Source organism: Tupaia chinensis, unplaced genomic scaffold, assembly GCF_000334495.1.
Source record: "Tupaia chinensis unplaced genomic scaffold, TupChi_1.0 Scaffold000063_1, whole genome shotgun sequence".
Classification (NCBI taxonomy): Eukaryota; Metazoa; Chordata; class Mammalia; order Scandentia; family Tupaiidae; genus Tupaia; species Tupaia belangeri.
The window spans coordinates 7,663,791-7,677,408 of record NW_006159521.1 but is presented as its reverse complement, the minus strand read 5'-3'; the positions used below and the strand labels follow the sequence as shown (position 1 = coordinate 7,677,408).

The following is a 13,618-nucleotide window of genomic DNA, read 5'->3' as shown; positions in this document are numbered from 1 at the left end:
CGAGGCACGTGTGCATGCATGTCTAAAATCCCAGGAGGAGAATAGAGCAGAAGGGATTGTGGTGTGGCCATCCCCCCGGAGGTGATTTTTAATTTTCTTTCTCACTCCCTCTCTCTGGCAAGTGCACATGCCCTATGGCAAAAACCTAAAATAAAAAAAGAAAGGAAAAGAAAGAAAAAAGAAAAAAATTGATAAATTGTTATAAGCTTCTTTTCCCTCACAAAAACATCAAGGTAAAACTATTCATGCTAAAATTCTCCCCCTGTCTTATTTATTTATTTATTTTTAATTTTGCTATAAGGCATGTGGGCTTATCAGAGAGATAAAGAGAGGAAGATATGGAAAGTCAGCAAACACCTCCATGGTGGATGGCGGATGATGGAGGATTGCCATACCACAGTTCCTTCTCCTCCATTCACCTCTTGGGATTTGTTTTTTGTTTTGTTTAAGAGTTTTTTATTTAGGGACCAGCAGGTGGCATAGTGGTTAAGGTGCTGGACTCCCATAGAGCTGACTAGGGTTCAAGTTTCAGACCCAGTGGCTTGAAACTCAGGCCAAGTGTGCATGCACGTGTGCCCAAAATCCTGAGAGGAGAATGGAGGAAAAGGGATGCGGCATGACCACCCCTGTGGGGGTTGATTTCTCACTTTGTCTCTCTGTCTCTCTCTAGTAAGCACATGTACCCTATAGCAAAAAATCTGTTTCTTAAAAAAAAAAATTTATTAGGACCAGGAGGTGGCATGGTGGTTAAAGTGCTAGACTCCCACATGGCCAGCCATGGTTCAAGCCCCGGACCTGGTTGCTTGCTTTGTCACTCTCTCTCTCTCTCTCTCTCTCTCTCTGTATGTGTGTGTCTTTCTCTAGTCATATTAAAAATAAATAAATGAATAAATAAAATTAAAATAATTTAAAATAAAGTTAAAATAATTCTTTTTTTTTTTTTTTTGAGAGGTTTTTGCTACATTGGGCACGCACGCACACGCGCCCGATGTGAGTTTAAGCCACCGGGTCTGGGATTTGAACCGTGGTCGACTACATGGGAGTCCACCAACATAGCCATTACACTAACTGCTGGTCCCAAAATAATTCTTTTTTAAAAAGAATTATTTATCTACCATTTTTTTTTTTTAAGTTTGCTATAGGGCATGTGCACTCACCAGAGAGAGACAGAGAGACAGGAAAAATGAAAAAATAAGATGCCAGCTCTGGGACTTGAACCATGCTCAGCCATGTGGGAGTCCAGCATCTTAACCATCACACCACCTGCTGGCCATGCTGCTGTGTTTTTGCAAGATGCTGCGTCTGGAACTCAAATCTTGCAATCAACCTTATGGGATCCAGCATGCCCCTCCCCCTGCCTTTTTACATTTTTTTTTTCTTTTTATGAAATGTGAAAACTGAAGTTAAGAAAAGTAAATGGACAAATTGACCTACCCAAACTTGCACAACTAGTCAATGGCATGTCTGGGTTCTGATCTTGTAGTCTCCATTCATCACATTTCGGCCTCTGGGTGACCATACTTAATATTCTCTTCTATGCCCCAAAGCACCACATGTTAGACAGTCAATAAACAATTACGAAGGTTCATTATCATAATTATAAGCCAATGAGTCCTAATTCTTACTGTATGCATATTAATTATCGGCTATATTTTTCAACAAACAGTAAGTGGTTCTTACCTGATACTATACTAGATTGGTGTTTCTCAAGTCATGGCCCCTGGAATGCATGGACTAGAGTTACTTAGGGTGCTTGTCGAAGCCATAGGTTCCTGGGTTTTTCTCCAATTGTGTTGAATCAATTCCTAAGGAAGGAGCCCAGAAACATGAATTTTAACAGGCTTCTCACATAAGAATTAATGACACTGAAGTTTTTTTAAAAAAAAGAATTATTTAATTTTATTTATTATTATTATTATTATTATTTTATTTGACCAGTGAGACAGACAGAGAGAGGGAAAGTGAGAAAGCAAGCCACCAGGTCCAGGACTCAAACTGTGGTCGGCCATGTGGAAAAGTCAGTACCTTTAACCACCACGCCGCCTGCCAGCCCCCCAGTATGATTTTTCAAGCTGCTGGGTCTGAGACTTAAACCACAGCTTTATAGGATCCAGCCATTTTAACTTCCATGTTACCTGCTGGTCCCATACCATTGATTTGATAATAGCTTCTGAAGAAAAGAGTGGCTTTCTAACTTTTTTAAGATTTGTTTTCTTTTTTCATAATAGAGTACATATGTGTGCATGTGAGAATGAGAAAAAGACAGAGAGAGAGGTGAGTACCCTTCACAGGGTCTGGTCACAGAACCATCCCCTTCCTCCAGTCCTCCAGCTTGAAGAATCTTAGACATTCATGTATATGTCTATGCCTAGGTATTTCAAGCTGACCAGGCTAGAGAGTTGAACCTCAGTTGCCTTTTATTTATTTATTTTTAATTAATTTTTTGAGAAGTTTTTGCTATAGGGCATGTACGCTCGCCAGAGAGACAGAGAGACAGAAAGCAAGAATCACCCCCCAGGGGGAATAGCCATGCCACAATCTCTTCTCCTCCGTTTTCCTCTTGGGATCTTGGGCATGCACACACATGCACCTAGGTTGATTTTAAACCATCCCATCTGGGACTCAAGTCACAGTGGACTACGTGGGAGTCCAGCAACATAACCATTACGTCATCTGCTGGTCCCACTTTTTTTCTTTTTGAGAGAGTTTTTCTATAGGGCAAAGGTGTGGCCAGAGAGACAGAGACAGAGACAGAGTGAAAAATCATCCCCCCAGGGGGGATGGCCGTGCCACAATCCCTCTTCCTCCTGTCTCTTCTTGGGATTGTGGGCACGCATGCACACACGTCTGGTGTGAGTTTGAAGCTTCTGGGTCCAGGATTTGAACCACAGTTAGCCATGTGCAAGTCCAGCACCTTAACTACTACACCACCTGCAAAACGCTCCCCCCGCCCCAGCTTCTCTCTTTTTTTTTTTTTTTTGGAGAGGTTTTCGCCATAGGGCATGTGCGCTCGCCAGACAGAAAGAGAGAGACAGAGAGACAGAAAGCGAGAAATCACCCCCCAGGGGGGATGGCCACGCCGCAATCCCTTCTCCTCCATTCTCCTCTCGGGATCTTGGGCACACATGCACACGTGCCTGGCATGAGTTTTAAGCCACCAGGTCCAGGACGCGAACCGTGGTCGACTACATGGGAGTCCAGAGACATAGCCATTACGCTAACTGCTGGTCCCTCCCCCAGCTTCTCTTGACCAGCACATTATGCCTGTACTACAGAACTATGCCTTCTAATTTTTCTAAAATGAATATGTTTAAGTTTTGTACTAAGAAACCAAAATTATGTATTTACATTGAACATTTTAAAATGTTTTAAGTGGGACCTATTGATTATGAGGAAAATACAAAATTACTTGAGTATTTTAAGCCTAGATGACTGAGAAACCGATATTTTTTAAATAATTATTTAAACTTTATTTATCATCATTATTATTATTTAGAGTGATTTTTGCCATAGGGCATGTGCACTCGCTGAAGAGATGGAAAGAGACAGAGAGACAGAAAATGAGAAATGATCCCCCCACCTGGGGGGATAGCCATGCCACAGTCCCCTCTCCTCCATTCTCCTCTTGGGATTTTGAGCACGCATGCACATGCACCCAGTTTGAGTTTTAAGCTGCTGAGTCTGGCACTCGAACCGTGGTCGACTGTGGGAGTCGAGTGATGTAACCATTATGCCATCTGCTGGTCCTTTATTATTTTTTACTTTGACCTGAGAGAGACAGACACATACACACACACACACACACAGAGAGAGAGAGAGAGAGAGAGAGAGAGAGAGAGGAAAAGTGAGAAAGCAGCCACCAGGTCTAGGACTCAAACCACAGTCTGCCTGTGGGAGTCCAGCACCTCAATCACTGTTCCACATTAAAGTGACCACCTGCTGTCCTGAGAGGCTGATATTAATGTGAAAAAAACATAAGACCAGAAGAGGGGAAATATCTGGCGATCAGAATAATAAATATAGTTTTAGACATGACTTTGAAGATCCATCTGTCTATGCACATGCGCGCGCGCACACACACACACACACACACACACACACACACACACAGAAACACACACTTCAAGGGAAAGTATATGGGGGGGGGAATAGCCAAAAAAGTTTCCTCCAGGCCCCAGCTTGGGGTTCCTTGTTTCCCTGTGGCAGGACACCAGGGTTCAGACTTTACCTTCTCAACCTCACCAGGAGGTGGAGGTAATGGGCCAGGAGGACCAGAGCTGGGATGGGTTGACCCTTGGACCAGGCAAATTTTCCAAGGCCCTCCTGGTGGGCCAAGAGATGCGAGAGATTTTTCCATTGTCCCCGCACCCCCTGAGTTGTGCAGAGGCTACTGTGGCCTCCAGCTGGAGTGGAGCTGGTGCCCTGAGGCAGCCTGGAGGGCCTCCCAGCCCTAGAGTAAGATGGGAGCCAGCAAGGGGGAGGGCAACTCAGAGGTGGCCTCCGGGAGCCCTGTGTTACCCCTCCTGGTGATATGAAGCTAGAGCAAAACCTTAAGGAGTCCAAAACATCAAAGCTCTGCAAAAAGAACTAAAAGAATTTGCCAAACTCCTGGAGCATAAGAGGATCAGCCTAGGATATAATCAGGCTGGTGTGGGGTATGCCCCCCCACCCCTCCACATCCTCCCAGGGGAGTAATGTCTTACTTTCCTTCTCTCTGTGTGTCTCCTGCAGAACACACTTGCCCGATGGCAAAAATCTAAGGAAAACACACACACACACACACACAAATTTCATGCATCACCAAAAACCTCCCATTGTATTATAACACAGAAGCGGCGACGAGCACCAGTGAAAGCTACTGTCTTTTCTATTATCTAACAGTTGTTATTGTACACTGCTGTAGGCCACAGGCCTGTTTTTGAAGAGGGAAGTCCTACCTGAGGAAAGAAGGAGGCAGGTATGACATTACTATATCAGATCCAATAACAGAACTTTAACCATTGGCATATACAAGGGGATAGGGATTCTGAGCCAAAGGTAATAGGAGAGGGTCTTCAAAAAGTTCATGGGAGGGAACCAGCAGTTAGCATAATGGCTATGGTGCTGGACTCTCACATAGTCGACCGCGGTTCATGTCCCGGACCCGGTGGCTTAAACTCACACCGGGTGCGTGTGCGTGCGTGCCCAAGATCCCAGGAGGAGAATGGAGGAGAAGGGATTGCGGTGTAACCATCCCCCCCTGGGGGGTGATTTCTCGCTTTCTATCTCTATGTCTCTCTCTGTCTGTCTGGCGAGCGCACGCGCCCTATAGCGAAAACCTCTCAAAAAAAAAAAAAAGTTCATGGGAAATGTGTATGTATTTCATTTTTTGGTACCAAAATAAATTTGTATTTTACTTGGGGTTTTCCAAGAAATTTTGGAAGTATCTTCAGTTATTCATTGAATTCATTCCTGCAACTTACCTGGACCCATATTTAGGTCTTACTTTAAAAGAGGACTACATAGGGGCTGGCAGGTGGCATGGTGGTTAAGGTGCTGCATTCCCATGTGGCCGACTGAGGTTTGAATCCCAGACCTGAGAGCTTAAAAATCACACCAGGCACCTGTCCATGCATGCCCAAAGTCCTGAGAGGAGAATGGAAGAGAAAGGACTGTGACACGCCACGCCCCTGGGGTAGTGATTTCTCACTTTCCCTTCTTCTGTCTCCAGTGAGCACATGAGCCCTCTGACAAAAACCTTTTTAAGAAGGACTGCATAAGTAAAATGAGAAGTGTTTTACTAATACTGGAGCATATTAGGGCTATAATAAAAGGGCAAATAAGGTTATTTTCCTCTAGTCACCAGCATGTCTCTTTACCACCACCAGGACAGACGAGCATCTGGTAAAGCAGCAGGGAGTAGAAGCAGCACCTGGTGGGATATCATACAATTGGATTTGTTTCTGAACAGGTGTGGGACTCCTCATGGGGGCTCTCAGAAATAATTGAGTCGGCGATGTACTTTGCAGGAGGCTGGAGTTTCTGCAATCATTTGAAGGCCAGAACCAGGGCGATTGGAGTTACATATAAACCTTTCATTTTAACTCAGAATTTTCTCACATATTTTGAATAGAAAACTGAAAGAGAGGAGTAAGGGTCTCTATGCCCTGCACCTGTGCAGTCTTCTGTTCCGAGCTCATTTGGATGCATCTAACAAAAAAGAACCATCCATTTATCTTTTGTAGCACTCTCAACATAATAAAACCAATGTTTGAATTATGGTTGTTACAGGTTTATGGAGGATAAGATGAAGAAGACACCACAGGCTGGGAAATAATTCGAATTCGGCTACACTCGAGTAAGGACATACGGAAGGCTGTAGAGGGAATGAAAGAAAAGGGTTATACAATAGCACCAAGACTTCATAGGCAAAATAATAATCAGTAAACTAGGGTCACAGTCAACAATGATACGAAGTTGGGGCCAGCAGGTAGCACGGTGGTTAAGACACCGTATGCCCTCATGGGCAACCATGGTTTGAGTCCCAGACCTGGCAGCTTGAAAATCACACCAGCCACATGTGCGTGCATGCCCAAGATCCCAGGAGGAGAATGGAGGAGAAGGGATTACAGTGTGGCCATCTCCCCTAGGGGGGTTATTTCTCACTTCCCCTCTCACTGTCTCTCTCTCTGGCTCTCTTTCTAGCAAGTGCATGCACCCTATGGCAAAGACCTAAATAAATAAATAAAGACATGAAGGGGACCCGCAAGTGGCGTGGTGGTTAAGGGCACTGGACTCCCATATGGCCAACCAAGGTTCGAGTCCTAGACCCAGTGGGTTGCTTTCTCACTTTCCCTCTCTCTCTCACACACACACTGGTAAAATAAAAATAAATACAGTTAAATAAAATAATTCTTAAAAAAAAAAGAGAAACATGTAGTTTTCTGTCTTGATAGCTATAAAAGTTATGGTCCAACTAAGAAAAACAGATTTTTTTAAAATCTTATTCAACTTTATTAATTAATTCATTTATTTATTTATTTTAATTTTTCCAGAGAGGGACAGAGTGAGAAAGAGAGAAAGAGAAAGTGAGAAAGCAAGCCACCAGGTCCGGGACTTGAACCACGGTTGACCATATGGGAGTCCAGCACCCTTAACCACCATGTCACCTGCCGGCCCCAAGAAAAACAGATTTTTTTAAAGAATAATCATTTTGGGGACCAGGAGATGGCGTAATGGCTACATCACTGGACTCCCATGTAGTTGACAGCGGTCCAAATCCCAGAACCCTTGGCTTAAACTCATGCTGGGCGCATGAGCGCGTGTGCCCAAGATCCTGAGAGGAGAATGGAGAAGAGATTGCAGTGTGGCCATCCCCCCGGGGGGTTGATTTCTCACTTTCTGTCTCACTGTCTCTCTCTCTCTTTCTAGCGAGCACATGCACCCTATAGCAAAAACCTCTCCAAAAAAAAAAAAAAAAAGAGAGAGAGAGAGAGAAAACCTGTGAAATAACAGGGAGGTTGGAGCCAAAGGAGATAGAATGGCAAGAGAGAAGAAAATGCCATCCTCATCTTCCATGAAAATAAATCAATAAACAATATCTATCATTTTTAAATGAAGATGTCAGAGTGTAACATGTTACTCAGGAACATGGGAATAAGGAGCTAATGAACTGAAAAGAACTGCTGAAAAGAACTGCTCCTGAGGAACAGGACCCAACACCTCATACCTGGCATTGACACTGCAAGTGAGAAACAAGTGAGCAGTATCAGCAGCATATGTCAATTCATTGAGAGAGACAGGGAAAGGGGCCGTGTGGTGGCACAGCCGTAGCGTAACTGCATCCACACAGGAGAGGTTCTTGGTTCACATTCGAGACCTTCCTGAGCATGCTGGGTACATAAGCACATCCCCATGATCTGGGCTGCCTGGCACTAGGGGTGGATCTGGGCATGATGAGCCTGTTGTGGGTGTCTCTCTCTCTCTGAAGAAATATATGAATTTAATTTTTTTTTCCCAGAGGATGCATGTACTTGCAGAAAGAGACAACAAGAAAGCGAGAAAGCGCCCTCTGTGGGGATGGTCACCACACAGTCTTTTCTCCTACCCTTCTCCCTCCTGTCAGGGTTTTGGATTTTAGGCACATGGACACATGCCTAGAGTGTTTTTCCAAGTTGCTAGGTTCAGGACTCAAACCATGCAGTTGGCCATGTGGGATCTAGTGACCTTAAAGACTACATCACAAGTTGGCCCAGAAATAAATGAAAATTTTAAATACAGAGAAACAAGGAAAGATAGTTGGAACTATAATATTAGCTTTGTCTTTTTTGTTTGTTTGTTTAGGTTTTTGCCATAGGGCACGTGTACTTGTTAGAGAGAAACAGAGACAGTGAGAGGGAAAGTAAGAAATCATTCCCGGGGGCTGGCAGGTGGCGTAGTGATTAAGGGCACTGGTCTCCCATACGGCCAACCGTGGTTCAAGTCCTGGACCTGGCAGCTTGCTTTCTCTCTCTCTCTCTCTCACTCTGTCCCTCTCTGGTCAAATTAAAATAAAATGAATAAATAAATAAAGTTAAATAAAATACTTCTTAAAAGAAAAAAAGAAAGAAATCATTCCCCAAGGGGGATGGCCACACACAATCCTTTCTCCTCCATTATCCTCCTGGGATTTTGGGCACACAAATTCTCAAGCCGCCAAGTTCAGGACTCAAATCCTGGTCAGCCATATGGGAGTTCAGTACAGAAACCACTACACCACCTGCTGGCTACAGCTGTGTGTGTGTGTGTGTGTGTGTGTGTGTGTGTGTGTGTGTGTGTGTGTGTGTGTGTGTGTGTGTTTTAACTAACTATTGATGTTATTCCCAATGTCCTCAATGCTGAGCAACTTACTGGAAGGCTAATAGTCTTAAATAAGTTTGTTTTCTCTGGACACATTTCTTTAACTTCTGCACTAAAATACAATTTAATGAACTTACCATTAGTAAATCGCTTTCCTTGTTTGCTAACAAGAGAGCCACCTGGAAACTAACTTTGGTTGCAGTCTCATTTACATTTATAATTCTTGTGAAGAAATCCTGCTATAATAAGATATTCATTTTTTGTTTCCTAATTTTTCTGCCAATTGCTTTCTCATGAGTTGGGAATATTGTGATTAGTGCTTAGTCTGGTAATGTTGACATACAGTGTTATTTTAGCACACTTATAGTATCAGTGCATAACAAACATGTTTTCCCAACTAATTCAATAGCAAAATAAACCACATGCCACGTGACTGAAAAGTGCAACATTCGGAGACTACTTTTCTGATTTTGACATGTAGGCTATGCAATAGTAATAGTAAAATATGCTCAGCCTTTGGGGGGAAAGGAATAGGACTCAAGGGTGTTGAGTTAGGGCCAGCATAGGGATAATGCATTACTCAGGAGAAGCCAGATTCCACATGGTGACCATGGTTTGCATCGCAGCTTGGTCAGCCTGAAACACTCCAGGCATATATGAGTGAGTACTCGAGATTCAGTGGGCTGGAGGACCGGAAAAAGGGAATAACAGTGAGACCAAACCCTGTGGAAATCACTTATCTTGCTTTCTTGCTCTCACATGCTTGTGCGCGCCATCAGGAATAAAGAAAAAAAATTTAAGAAGAGATGTTATAGGAACCAGTAGACGGTGTCATCATTATGTCGCTGGACTCCCAAGCAGTCAACTACAGTTCAAGTCCTGGACCCAGCAGCTTGAAATTCACACCGGGTGCATAGGTATGTGCGTCCAAAATCCCAAGAGGAGAATGGAGGAGAAGGGACTGAAGTGTGGTCATCCTCCTGGGGGATGATTTCTCGCTTTCTGTCTCTCTGGTTAGCACACGTGCCCAAAAGCAAAGAAAAAAAAGGTGGGATTATAGAGGTATAGAACAGGGAAATACTTTGTTTTTGTATAAGCTAACTTTTTTTTTTCCTACAGGGTGCATGTGTTCACCAGAGAGAGGGGAAATGAGAAAGCACTGTTCATGGAGGGTGGTCATGCCACAATCCCTTCTCTTCCATTTCTCCTTTTGGGATTTTGGACCGACGTGCACACGTATTTAGCATGCTTTTCAGGCCACAGGGTCCAGGACTTAAACTATACAGTTGGCCGTGTAGAATCCAGCCACCTTAACCACCACATTACTGAGTGGCCATAATTTTTTTTAAAGGTTTTTTTGCTATAGGGGCACATGTACTTGCCAGAGAGAGAGACAGTGAGCAGTGAGTGGAGAAGTGAGATATCACTCCTGGTGCCGGAGGGGTTAGGGACGGCTACACTGCAATCTCTCCTCCTCTATTCTCCTCCTGGAACTGCAATCTCTCCTCCTCTATTCTCCCTCCTGGAATTTTGGGCATGCATACACATGTGCCTGGAGTGATTTTCAAGCCTCCAGGTCTGGAACTCAAACCACAGTTGGCCATGTTGGAGTCCAGCACCTTAACTATCATGTCACTGCTGGCCCCATGCCCTAACTTTTTTAGAGATTTTTGCTGTAGGGAGTGTGTGCTCACCAGAGAGAAACAGAAACAGAAAATGGGAAATCACCCTCCTGGGGAGATGGCCACACCTCAATCCCTTCTCTTCTGTTCTCCTCTTGGAGTTTGTGGGCACATACGTACACACACCCGGCATGAGTTTTAAGCTACCTGATCCGGAACACAAACCACGTCGACTGTGGGAGTCCAGCTACGTAACCATTATGCCACCTGCTATCCCTTCATGCCCTAACTTTTAAGACTGTTACATTTATAACTAGGAAACATGATTTTTAAAATTTGGGAAGTAGCCATTTAACTTAAAAACAGCTTATCTTGGGCCAGGCCCATGGCCTACTAGTTAAGGGAGCTGGATCCTACATAGCCAAAGACACAGCTTGAATTCCAGACCTTACGCTTAGGAAACATGCTGGGCATGTTTGCACGCATGCCCCAAATCCTGATGGGAAGGTGAAACGGAGGATCAGGGGCTGTAGCATGACCGTACCATCTGGGGGATGCTCTCTCCCTCCCTCTCCTTCTCTCTTTCTGTGGTGAGCACATGTGCCCTCTGACAAATTTTTAAAAAAAGAAAGGAAAAGAAAATGGTATATCTTACCTTACAGTTTAGCTAAAAATATATATAAGCTAAAAAAGCATGAGACATAAATAAGCATGAGACATTTATCACTTTATTGCCTTCTAGTTTTTTCCCTAGATACCATTCCCCACCTCTCTTAGAAAAATAACTATGCACATTTTCACCCATTGAAATAGCTACGCACACTTTCACAGCTGCTTATTTTGGCTTATGTAATTGTTGACAACATATGAAAAGAAAAATTGGTTCTGTTTCTTTCTGTTATAAATAAGTTATTACGTTCTGCATGTGAGCATCTGAAACATATACCAATAAAAACTGCTAGAGCAAGAACAGGTTTATTCAAGTAGGGTTTTTGAAAAATGGTGACGGGCCATTATGTGAGAAGTGTGTTGTTCCAGAATTTTTGGCTCTCCTGAGGCTCACTGGCTTATTAATGATTCATTCATTCAATTCATATGGCATGCCTTTACAGAACTATGTTTTACATTTGAAGCACCATACTAAATTCTGAATTTCCTGAAATCTATAATATTCTCATTGTACTAAGTAGCCTTAAATCTTGTAAAATACATAATCCAGCAGCATATACCTTTTAAAAATATGTATATATATAAATTTTATTTATTTCTTCCATGAGAAAGAGTGAGCTAGCACCCCAACAGGGTTTTTTTTTTTTTTTTTTTTTGAGAGGTTTTTTCGCTACAGGGCACGTGCGCTCGCCAGATAGAGAGAGACATAGAGACAGAAAGCGAGAAATCACCCCCGAGAGGGGATGGTCACGCCGCAATCCCTTCTCCTCCATTCTCCTCTCGGGATCTTGGGCACGCACGCACGCACACGTGCCTGGCATGAGTTTTAAGCCACTGGGTCTGGGATGTGAACCGCGGTCTACTACGTGGGAGTCCAGCGACATAGCCATTACGCTAACTGCTGGTTCCCCCCAACAGGGTCTTGATACCACCTTTCACCCCCAGTCTTCAGCCAATACCATATCATAGGCATGTGTCTGCCCATTGTACTCAGGGAAGTCTCCAGATCTGAACTGGGGACCTTCCCAGGTAGGATTGCCATGCAGAGTGTCATGTTTTATCACTGCTCTGCAGTCCAGCCCCTAGCATATCTTTTAATGTGTTAACATCTACAGTTCTATTTTTTAGGGAAAACTTTGAATTTAACAGCAGGATTTGTTTATGAGTTGACATGGAAACCAAAAGCACCCAAAACTCCTAAACTTACCATTCTGAAGAAGCTTTCTATTATCTTTTTAATTTCTCTGTTTTTTTTAAGAGTTGGATAAATGCCATAATATTATTTCCGTATTAAAAAGAGAGAAGTGGCTCCATCTTCTGCATTTTCAGGAAAATGTAGTTTCAACCAAGTATTGAAAATATAGTAATGGGGGCTAGATGGTGGTGCAGCTGTAAGATGCCAAGCTTTACAAGGCTGACCCCCGCGGGAACCTTCTGAGCTCACCTGTGGAAATCTTCCAAGCCTGGCACTCGGGTTACCATGATGCGGGCTGATTGGAGGGTGGTGGTGGATAGCACTGTCAGGACCCTACTGCAGGTGTCGTGTGCGTCTCTCACTCTGGCTTTGTCACTTATGGAAGAAATAAATAAAGATTAAAATGTCTATATAGCAATAGGAAAAACCCATCAGACAGTGAGCCCCGTGAAGATATGAGCTCTTCATGGCGTTCCCAGTTCCAAATACGGTATCCAGGAGCATACTCTATAACGGGTTACATGAACAAATGAAACACTGCTTTGTCATTATTGTCTACCTTCCCTAACCAAAAGAGAGACCAAAATATCACGCTGTATAGTAGTATCATGTATAGTATTTATATGCCTGACTATGAAGGATGATCTGTTTTGTTAATTTTCGTATCCCAAGAATCTAGAAAATGTTGCAAGGAAAAGATGGGGAAAACAGCCTTTTTCTAGAATAGGCCAGACTAGGACCCACATCCATTTTATTATTTAACATAATTTCCAACCCACTCTCCGCCCTTTTTAAAAATTGCGTGGCCTTAAGAGGAGTCCATTCTAATTTTTTAAAAGTCACTTTTGTAGGAGCAGGCGCTTCCCACTCCAATCCAAGTTAACAAAACCGCAAGGGCTTGGCTTATTCAAACACAAGCTAATTTATTATTATTGGCCCAAATTACCCACTTTTTTTTTTTTTTTTTTTTTTTTTTGTTCTGGCCTGTCTACCGCACTGACGTTTCCTCAGTAGCTAGGTGGGAAGCATGGCGCATCTCAGCCAAAGCCGAGGGCGCCTGGAATGTGTGCAGAGCTGCAATCCAGTAAGTACCTCTAGTACACTCCCGTCTCTAAAATCTGCATCTCCTAAGAAATGCCTGCGATTTTCCAAATTTCGAGCTGAGGAAACAATTCTCCTACGCCCTTCGGGGACGAACTCGTTTCCAAATGCTACAACTGCCTCCGACTCTTCACGTCCCAGCCGGTGGCGAGATCCAGATCTGAAGGGTCACAGCTCAGCGGTCAGCCGCCGGCCTCGCCTTTCTAGCAGCGGT

The 13,618-nt window shown here is 43.6% G+C and overlaps 1 long non-coding RNA gene across 2 annotated transcripts; it reads right to left on the bottom strand.

Moving 5' to 3' along the window:
* Positions 1–1,726: 1,726 nt before the first annotated feature.
* Positions 1,727–13,612, bottom strand: LOC102467676 (uncharacterized). 2 transcript variants are annotated; one of them, XR_003546887.1, is made up of 3 exons: positions 13,396–13,612; positions 12,553–12,678; positions 1,727–1,805 (listed from the first exon to the last, which is right to left on the bottom strand). It is a non-coding gene; the product is annotated as an uncharacterized LOC102467676 (long non-coding RNA). The 2 variants fall into 2 exon arrangements; XR_333532.2 differs by lacking the exon at positions 1,727–1,805 and adding an exon at positions 6,286–6,355.
* Positions 13,613–13,618: the final 6 nt, after the last annotated feature.